General features: G+C 43.7%; 1 pseudogene; it reads left to right on the forward strand.

The window, feature by feature from the left end:
* The first annotated feature begins 9,826 nt into the window (after positions 1-9,826).
* LOC119308479 overlaps positions 9,827-10,700 on the forward strand; it is a 3,055-nt pseudogene continuing 2,181 nt past the window's right edge.

A 10,700-nucleotide genomic window follows, 5' to 3' on the forward strand; every position in this document is an offset into this window, starting at 1 on the left:
CTATTCTTCTCTATACTGCTTGCATTAGAGTAGTGTAGCATGTTACTGTTCGGTTACTCCTATTCTGTTGCATAGCCTGTCATTGTTGCTACAGTCATTGATACCTTACCCGCAATCCTAAATGCTTAGTATAGGATGCTAGTTTATCATCATTGGCCCTACATTCTTGTCAGCCTGCCTTGCTATACTATTGGGCCGTGATCACTCGAGAAGTGATCACGGGTATATACTATACATATATACATACTACAGATGGTGACTAAAGTCGGGTCCGCTCGAAGAGTACCCGCGAGTGATTCACGGATTGGGGGCTGAAAGGACCTTTGTCCCGACGGCCCTCTGTGTGAATCTTTGTGAGCGACAGGGCAGGTTGAGACCACCTAGGCAAGAGGTGGGCTTGGCCCTGGTCGGCGTCTGCGGTTGCTTCATAATAACACGCTTAACGAGATCTTGGTATTTGATCCGAGTCTGGCCATTTGGTCTATACGCACTAACCATCTACGCGGGAGTAGTTATGGGTATCCCGACGTCGTGGTATCAGCCGAAGCCTTCTTGACGTCAGCGACGGAGCGGCGCGCGCCGGATTGGACTGGAACGCCTACTCTTGTATAAGGGAGGCTAGTTCTGCTTCCGGCCGCCCTCGCAACGTGCAGGTGTGCAATGGGCGATGGGCCCGGACCCCTGCGCGCATAGGATTTAGACTGGCGTGTTGACCTCTCTGTTGTGCCTAGGTGGGGCTGCGACGTGTTGATCTTCCGAGGCCGGGCATGACCCAGGAAAGTGCGTCCGGCCAAATGGGATCGAGCGTGTTGGGTTATGTGGTGCACCCCTGCAGGGAAGTTTATCTATTCGAATAGCCGTGTCCCTTGGTAAAAGGACGACCCGGAGTTGTACCTTGACCTTATGACAACTAGAACCGGATACTTAATAAAACACACCCTTCCAAGTTCCACAGACAACCCGGTGATCGCTTTTCCACAGGGCGACGAGGGGAGGATCGCCGGGTAGGATTATGCTATGCGATGCTACTGGAGATGCTACTTGGAGATGCTACTTGGCGATGCTACTTGGAGGACTTCAGTCTACTCTCTTCTACATGCTGCAAGACGGAGGCTGCCAGAAGCGTAGTCTTCGACAGGATTAGTTATCCCCCTCTTATTCTGGCATTCTGCAGTTCAGTCCACTGATATGACCCTTTACACATATACCCATGCATATGTAGTGTAGTTCCTTGCTTGCGAGTACTTTGGATGAGTACTCACGGTTGCTTTCTCCCCCCTTTTCCCCCATTTCCTTTCTTTCTGGTTGTCGCAACCAGATGCTGGAGTCCAGGAGCCAGACGCCACCGTCGACGACGTCTCCTACTACGCTGGAGGTGCCTACTACTACGGGCAGCCCGCTGACGACGACCAGGAGTAGTTAGGAGGATCCCAGGCAGGAGGCCTGCGCCTCTTTCGATCTGTATCCCAGTTTGTGCTAGCCTTCTTAAGGCAAACTTGTTTAACTTATGTCTGTACTCAGATATTGTTGCTCCCGCTGACTTGTCTATGATCGAGCACTTGTATTCGAGCCCTCGAGGCCCCTGGCTTGTATTATGATGCTTGTATGACTTATTTATGTTTTAGAGTTGTGTTGTGATATCTTCCCGTGAGTCCCTGATCTTGATCGTACACGTTTGCGTGCATGATTAGTGTACGATTGAATCGGGGGCGTCACAGAAATACCCGAGCGTTTCTTTCCTTCCAAATGATCCATGATACAAGCATGGTGAGAGAGGCCAAAGCTTGCCGGTTGGGGTTACGGTTGTCGGTTCTTTTGTCCCATCATTCGAAGACGAATTTGTCCATGTGCCACTCGGGCGTATCCATGTGCGCGAGACCAAGCAACTCAATGAGAGACTTCCATAGCCGAATCGTATAGCGACACTTGAAGAAAAGGTGGGCACCCGTTTCTTGTTCCCTATTGCAAAGCTTGCAGAGGCCACAATTTGGCCAACCTCGCCTCTCTAAACGATCGGCGGTCCAAATCCTATCTTGCAATGGAAACCATGCAAAAAAATTTGATCTTTGGAGGTGCTCATGCCTTCCAAACCATACGATCCAAGGGGGAAAAATTCAAGCCAAGGAATAGAGCCTGGTACGCGGTGGCCGCCAACCCGACGTTCGCGTGCTTCCAAACGATGGTATCTTTGGTTTGCTCGCGCAGGTGAAAATCCTTTAGGAGCATCCATAGAGTGAAAAATTCCTGAATGTGGGCGGCGGAGACAACTGCGATGTGGCTGATCTTGAGGATCCAAGCGTTCCCCTTGAGGGCCTCACGAACCTTCCAGTTCTTTCTTGTCGAGGCCGCAAAGATGAGAGGTGCAATATCCTTGGGTTTGCGTCCAAGAAGCCACGGGGAGTCCAAAAAGGCGTTTTGGCGCCATCTCCCACCGTGATAGTCGTAGAGGCATAGAAAAACTCGTAGTAGTCCTCGGTGCAGGGGTTTCCCAGTCCAACCCATAATTTGCGGGGATCGTTCCATTCAAACCACAGCCACCGCAGCCGCAAAGCACGCGCAAATTTGTCGGTGTTGAGCACTCCAAGGCAGCCGTATTGTTTTGGTCTACAAACCACTTCCCAGGTAACCTTGCATTTGGCTCCCGTTGTCTTGTCTGCACCGGACCAAAGGAAAGCCCTCTCAATCTTGTTTAGGCTATCAAGAGAGCCTTGAGGCGCGATGAGGGGCGTGATAGAGAACACCGCTTGGGAGGAGATGACCGACCTAACAAGCGTGGTACGACCAATGGTAGTGATGTTTTGTCCCTCCCAGGTCACCAGTTTCCCGGCTGCCTTATCCTCAAGGTATTGGAAATCCACCTTCTTTAACTGCCAAACTGAAAGTGGTAAGCCAAGGTATTTTACCGGGAATTCATGTATGAAACTATGTTGAATTTGATGTTTGAACTATGTTGAATGGACTAGTAGTTTGTCGTTTTAAGACATTTACATCTTCATTTTGGACCATCTATTGGAGTTGTTCTTTTGGACCATCAATTTGGACCATCTGTTGGAGTTGAGCTTTTTTCGAGCTCCAAAACGCATTTTTTGACGGTCCAAATTTTACATCTTCGATTTTGGACTGGCAAATTTTGGACCATCTATTGGACATGCTCTTATAGCTACTAATCCGATCGAGCTGAAATATCAACCTTTCTAGGGGGATGCGGATTCCAGACCCCTGCCAGAAGTTGTGCACAGGTCGAATTATTTTCAATCCTGTGCACCAAACGGAGAAGAGTTTGGCGATATTTACGCTCACCGCCACCTGAGCACTACTACTTGTGACTTATGGAGGAGTTATCTGCAATTATACGATTGCTGATGATTCGGCATGAAGATGAGGATCCGAGTCACTCACGAGAGTGAGGAAGATTAGGTAGGAATCGGGTGTGCATTCATGGCAACGTGGCAGTGTCCATTGAGAATGGCCCCAACCACTATTTCCATTTGGAATTATTGTGATATAAGAATATATATATTGCCAATCATTTAGCACATCACTACTTGCTTGCGGCTACTAGACAAATCTTCCGACGACTCCGCAAGTCCACATCACAACATGCATTATATAAAGATATACATATATGAAAAATCAGTGTAAGCTTGCACAGATATTAGAGATCACTAAAACAAGTGGAAAAGGGCATGGAGATATCAGAGATCACTAAAATAATGCAAATTCTTACTCCCTTGGGTTTGGTTTATAAGTCGGGCACGGATTTTGATCCCCACTTTAACTAGGAACACATGTATTTTATTTCACAAAAAGTACGATTTAGATTCCTTGTCAAATTTAGTTTCTAACTGTATAATTTTTGTGGCATATCACACACATTTTATTAGTCAAATCGAAGATCTAAAAACCTTGACTTATAAACTGAACCGGAGGGAGTAGATAAATTAATATGGATCAGGGGTTATACTAAATCAGTGATAATTAGTATGAATAGGAGTAATGAAATTTAAAAATTGTTTGTCAGAGATACTCTAGGTTTGTTTATTTGGACGCCTAGAACAAAGATGTAGACATAATTTTGGACCAGGTTAGTAGCTCTCTGTACATGCCACAGAATTCATAATGGAACCTGCAGCAAACGGATGGAGCCAGGATTTTGAACTAGATTCAGTGCTCTCCTGAAAACAAGCGTTAACAGAGTAAAATTAGAATTACAACTTACGTAAGAGCATGTACGGCTAGTTAAACCGAGCTCCTGACCTATTCGCCATGGACGCGCACAGATGGACATTAAAACTTGGCATTTGCAACCACGGTTCCTAGTTTTAATAAAACACCTAATCCATGCAAACACATGCACGATCTATTATTTTGGACAAACATAGCTTTAGTGAACGCAAATACAAAATAGTTCATACTTAATAGTACATGTTCCAAATATAGTTTAAACATAAATATTGCTCATAGTGCATAATTGATAAAATAAACGACAAGTTTGCTGATTTTCAGTGTGTGTCCAATTATGCACTTGTTGATCTTACAGTTGTCGATGCATCTCCAGAAAGATTGATGTACTGGGATGCCTGGTCGGCGGTGGTGTGCGCTGGGGCGTCTCGTGGCGTAGCCCTGAGTTGGGGATGGCGTCGGAGCAACGATACTGGCGGAAGTCCGGTGGCGCCAGTGCAGAGGAGGGTGAACAGAGAAGAGGAGAGTGCTGCTCGGGCAGGAGAGGGGAGGCAGATATGACTGAATTGGCACGGGCCCCAGTGGTCAGTCCTACGTGACGTGCGAGCCTGGGGGCGTCTGTGTGTCCCATATACGCCTCGGATTTGGGCTGGATATAAGGAGTGCCGGTCAGTCCGAGTGTTTGGGCCGGATATGAGGAGACTGGTTAGGTGAGCTTTTTCATCCTGACGTTTGGGTGAGTACGGGGTATCCGGTTGTAGATACTCTAAAAAGCTAGTGGAACATCACAACTACCAAAAGATAAGGTAGCGTACTCACCAAATCCTTTTAATCAGGTTTTACTGCAGTAATGTAGTTTTCATCAAATCCTTGAACCTGACTGAAGACAAAATCCTAGAGGACAATGGTACTAAATTACTACTCCCTCCGTCCGAAAATACTTGTCATCAAACTAGATAAAAGGGGATGTATCTAGATGTATTTTAGTTATAGATACATCTCTTTTTATCCATTTTGATGACAAGTATTTTCGGACGGAGGGAGTAGGTAATTGATTGATTTCATGTTCTTCATACAACAATAATTTCTCTTTCTTTTTTCGTTCAGTTTATACAGTACATTTTGGTTTTATATCTACGTGGATTTCAAATGTGTGCTAGTAAGACATGTTTTGGGGACTTGACCATGAAAAGAAAACATCCACAACATCAGATTGATGTTACAGGATCTATTATGAAATACTCCCTCCGTTCCATAATGTAGCGCACATAGATTTTTCGAAATGTCAAACTTTGCAAAGTTTGATCAAGTTTATAGAGAAAGCTATTTGTATCTATAATACCAAAAATATAAATATGAAACTACATCTTACGATGAATGTAATTATATATATTTGGCATTCTAGATGTAATTATTGTTCTTACAAATTCGATCAAAGTTTGTGCAACTTTTCAAAAAATCTATATGTACAACACTATGAGACGGAGGAGAGGCTGGTTGGGGTTTTTTGGCGGGCCAGACCGGCCAGACGCGAGCGTGACAGTGATCCGGACGCCTGCAAAGCCTCCTAGTTTGTCTTCGATTTACAGAAAAAAGTATGTCCGGACCGTCTAGCGAACCGATACAGACCCGCGTTGGATGACACAACACGTCCGGACCGTGCGGTCTGAACGTATGCCGCCGGTTTGAAGGTTCGCATTGGAGATGCCCTAATCCAATCGAGCTGAAATATCAACCTTTCTAGGGGGATGCGGATTCTAGACCCCCTCCCAGAAGTTGTACACAGGTCGAATTATTATGAGTCTTGTGCACCCAACGGAGAAGAGTTTCTCAATATTTAGGCCCACTGCCACATGCGCACTACTACTTGTCACTTCTAGAGTATTTGCAATTATACGGTTGCTGATGATGCTTCGACATGGAGATGAGGATCCGAGTCAGTCACGAGAGTGAGGAAGATAGGGTAGGAATTGGGGGTACATTCATAGCGACGTGGCAGTGTTCCATTGAGAATGGCCTCAACTAATTTCCGTTTGGCATCATCATTGTGACATAAGTGTAAGATTATATATTGTCAATCATTAAGCACATCACTGCTTGCTTGCGGCTACTAGACAAATCTTCCGACGACTCCGCAATTCCACATCATAACATGCATTATATATAAAGATATACATATAAAAAATCAGTGTAGGCCTCTCTCTTTTTCTTTTCTTTTGCCGGGAGTGTAAGTTTACACATATATTAGAGATCACTAAAACAAGTGGAAAAGGCATGGAGGTATCGGAGATCAAATAATGCAAATTCTTACTCCCTTTGGCTCGGTTTATAAGTGTAGGCCTTCGCAGATACTCGCTCCATCCTGAATTACGTACTTGTCTTAGATTTGTCTAAAACTCTAGATAGAAATATAACTAAACACGTTTTAGTGTTAGGTACATCCGTATCTAGACAGATGTAAGACAAGTAATTTGGGATGGAGGTAATATCAAAGATCACTAAAACAAGTGTAAAAGGGCATGTATATACTGTAAATTCTTAGACAAATTAAGCAATTTTTATTGCCACATATAGGATAGTTAAAGTTGCTTATATTTATAATAAGGAGTTGAGAAATTGTTTGTAGAAGATACTCTAAGTTTGTTCATTTGGACACCTAGAGCAAAGATGAATGTGGCCAGAATTCCAGCCAGTGGAGAGATGAATTAATGTAGACATAATTTTGAACCAGGTTAGGAGCTCTCTGTGCATGCCCCAAAATTCATATGGAACCGCAGCGAATGGATGGAGACAGGATTCTGAACTAGATTCAGTGCGCTCCTGAAAACAAGATTTAGCAGAGTAAAATTAGAATTACAACTTCAGAAGCAGTACGTAAGAAGCTAGAGGAACATCACAACTACCACAAGATAAGGTGGCGCACTCGCTCAAGTCCTTTTAATCAGGTTTAGCTACAGGAATCCTAGATAATAATGGTACTAAATTACTAGGTAATTGATTGATTTTCTGTTCGTCATGCAGCAATAATTTCTCTCCCCTTTTTTGTTCAGTTTCTGTAGTACATTCTGGTTTATATACTCCCCCGAGTTAGTGTATGTTGATTTAGAATGTGTGCTAGTAAAACATATTTTGGGGCTTGACATGATAAAAGAAAACATCCGCAACATCAAATCGATGTTACTAGATCTATTATGAAATACTCCCTCTGTAAAGAAATAAAAAAGCGTTTAAATCGCTAAAATAGTGATCTAAATGCTCTTATATTTCTTTACGAAGGGATTAATATTGTTTTTCAGGTTGCGTGGTTAATTAGCCTCACTTGTGGCAACATACTTTAATTAAATTTGATCAGAATGTTACTTCAAAAACCTTGTCAATATCTAGATCGACACCTATTGCAGTTCAGGTGCAGTGTTAAGCATATCCAAGTTTAAAGTTCACTAATCTGTATTGATTTTTCCAAAGTTTTCATATGTACTTCTATCCATTGTGGTGGTAAATATAAATCAAAATCACATCATAGCCAAGGGACCAAATGTTCCCCACTCTTTATTTTGCGACATCAGTAGCCTATCTACACAATGTCATCAACAAATTCTTTTGCAATCATCAAGGGGATATATGGACCACTCTCCTCCACATCAATATAGTAGACATAATTTAAGTGTGGCTGGCGTCTTTCCTTGCAACTTATTCAAAAAGATGTAATAAGATGGTTTGCTGTTCATGGTTGATTATGGCTGCATGTGGCGCCATGACTTTATTGTCATCCATCCATTATTGAGTGTCATGTTTTGTCCATTTCAGAAATGCTATTCAGTTACTTTCGATCCTAATCACTTTTCCTTTTTTTCCTAAAAAAGGGACTTCCTTCATGATGGTTATACATGCATTTTCCATGAAGCTGAAGTATGCTCAGACGTCTTTAATTCAAAAATTATTTTTCAATGACCATAAATGTAGGAAGTTCCATAGGATTGCATTTGCACACTGGTTCGTATAATATATTTTTCCATAGTCTCGGCTCTTGGTAAAATCCCTACAATTTTCAGTATAGTAAAACAACGTTTAGTCAAATTTCACATACATAGTTAACTGGACACCACAACAAATAAATCAAACAGTTAACTGAGCACCACATTGCAGAATAGAACATACTATATTGTAAAACTCTGCTCAAAGTAACATAAGGTGGAATACTAATTAAGTGTGAGTTCCAATTTTTACATCACACGTCGATATTTTTACACAAATTACCCCATTTAATATTTTCCTTATGGATTACCCCATTTAGTGATTATTTTTCATTTTGGCCACATTTAGCGAAAGTTTTGCCACCTTTTAAATCCTATTTAGCGATCTATTACATGAGCCCGCCCATCAGGTACATGTGTCGTGCCACGTTTCATTTTTCCTTCCGGCATTTTTCCCCATGCCCAAACTGGCCAAATGGCTTAGTCAAACACATTTTTTTTCTCATGGTCATCATGTGTGTGTACGCACCCCTTTGCCTTGATGAGTTACTCCTTCACGCCACAACTTCTTGTTCATAGTCTCAACCTCATTGGCGCATACCAGACATAACCCTATCAACGGTTTTTGTACGGCAAAGAAAAAAAAAACACCACCAGAGAAACCATCGCAACCTAAAACACTGTAAAGGTACCCTAAAAAACACCGTAAAGGTGGTAAAAAAAAGGAGCAAAACTTTCGTTAGATTGGTAGTTCGAATGAAAAACTATTAAATGAGGTAATTAGCGTAAAAAGATCAAAGTATGTGGTAGAAACTAGAATTCACTCAATAAATTCACGGCCTGCCCTGTCCATGTGCATCTGGTTGAGATGGGTACGCCCAATTGGACCTATGCTATGTGCTGGGGCATCCATGGTTTTCCTGATAGAACTGTGTCCATCTATATGGTTGGTTATTCAATCTCCATCACATGTAACGCGGCATCATGACTGGTCCAAGGAACAGGCTGCCCTTGACTCAGCAGTGCATAGGATAAAGATAAGGTAAGCACACGGCCACATGCATCATGCATGGGAAGGTAACTAATTCAGCGGCGGCCTCAATTGGCACGAGTGGATCGCCAGAAAACCAAAAGAGCGTTGGCTGCGTCCTAGCTGGTTACTTACCGTGCCCTGCTGTCACCTGAGACGCCAATCTATCCTGGCTACGAATTACCAAAAAGGACACGGCTCCAGGGTGGCCACGGTAGAGCCTTGATGTATACTCCTATATCTGTGCGTATTTCTTGTATATAAGTTGCATTGCAAAAGAGAATACTCAATCAGCGTTGATGGAGTACGATATTTCCTTTGGAGTAATATAACTGCAACAGATTTGTGCGTATTTCTTGTATATTGCGGCCTTGATGGAGCACAAGATTTTTTTTCGTTTTTATGTTTATTTATTTAAAATAATATAAATCGATGAGCAAACGACCGGCCAGAGAAGAGAAAAACCGGAATATGCCTTGGGTGCGATGCGGTGCCCTGGAAACGGCAGGCCGGGCCGCACGGGCAGTCTGGTCATACCGCGTCGACGTCCACGTGGTGTCCTCATCTCATCATCTCCTTTCCTTTCCTAACCTCCTCCGCTCCGCGCCCTCCGCCCCTCGATATATAAAACGCGCGGTCGCCGGAGGCCGCTCACCTCACAACCCCAACACACTCGGAACCCGACTCAACCCCGTAAGCCCCAAGAAAAGGAGAGAAGCAGAGCCCGCGTGCCGCGCCGGCGCAAGTCTCTCGGCTCCCGTCTGCTCGTCTCCGCGGCGGCGCCGGAAGGTACGGCGGCTAGCTCTCTTCCCTATCTCCTCTGCTTCCTTTCCTGACGCGTGCCTGCGTTGGATCTCGTCGTCGGTCCGTCCGTGGGGTTCAACTTTTCTTGATTGCCAATATTATGCATTGTGATGTCGATGGATCTTCTTGAGAAAGAAGAAAATCTCTGGCGTGCCGATAGGCCGATAGGGGCACATTGATTGGACAAGGGGGAAAACCGAGCCTTCTGTTCCGTGCTAGTTCGCCTAGATTTTGGAGTTCTCCGTTGTCTGGTTTTCTCTCGGTTCAGCCCGGAGTTGGTACATTCTTCCAATCATCTGCGCACCATGCGGTCAGATTTCGAAATTCGCCTCAGCTTTTCTGGAAGGGTCCTGCTAGATGTCGAATCATTAGAAGCACAAAGGTAGCACGGTTTTCTCTGTTTTCTTGTGGGATACTGGGATCCTAATCTCATCATGTGATTTGTCCCTCTTGCTGGATTGTTGGTAGACGCCGTCTTCTCCCGATACCTAGTTTGTTAGAGGTGATCACGGTTTCACAAGTCATAGCGATTCAGACCTGATGATGAAGGAGTCACTTAATATTTTTTTATCTTTGAACTCTGAATTACATGCAGGCTTAGTAGTAATTGTTTTGTTTGCTCCTGAGCAACTTATGCCTGAATTCGATTTTCTTTCCATCCATCTGTAGACTGTAGTTTCTTCAATCATTCATACTAGTACTTATCATTT

The sequence above is a fragment of the Triticum dicoccoides genome, chromosome 5B, assembly GCF_002162155.2.
Source record: "Triticum dicoccoides isolate Atlit2015 ecotype Zavitan chromosome 5B, WEW_v2.0, whole genome shotgun sequence".
In the NCBI taxonomy this organism is placed as follows: Eukaryota; Viridiplantae; Streptophyta; class Magnoliopsida; order Poales; family Poaceae; genus Triticum; species Triticum dicoccoides.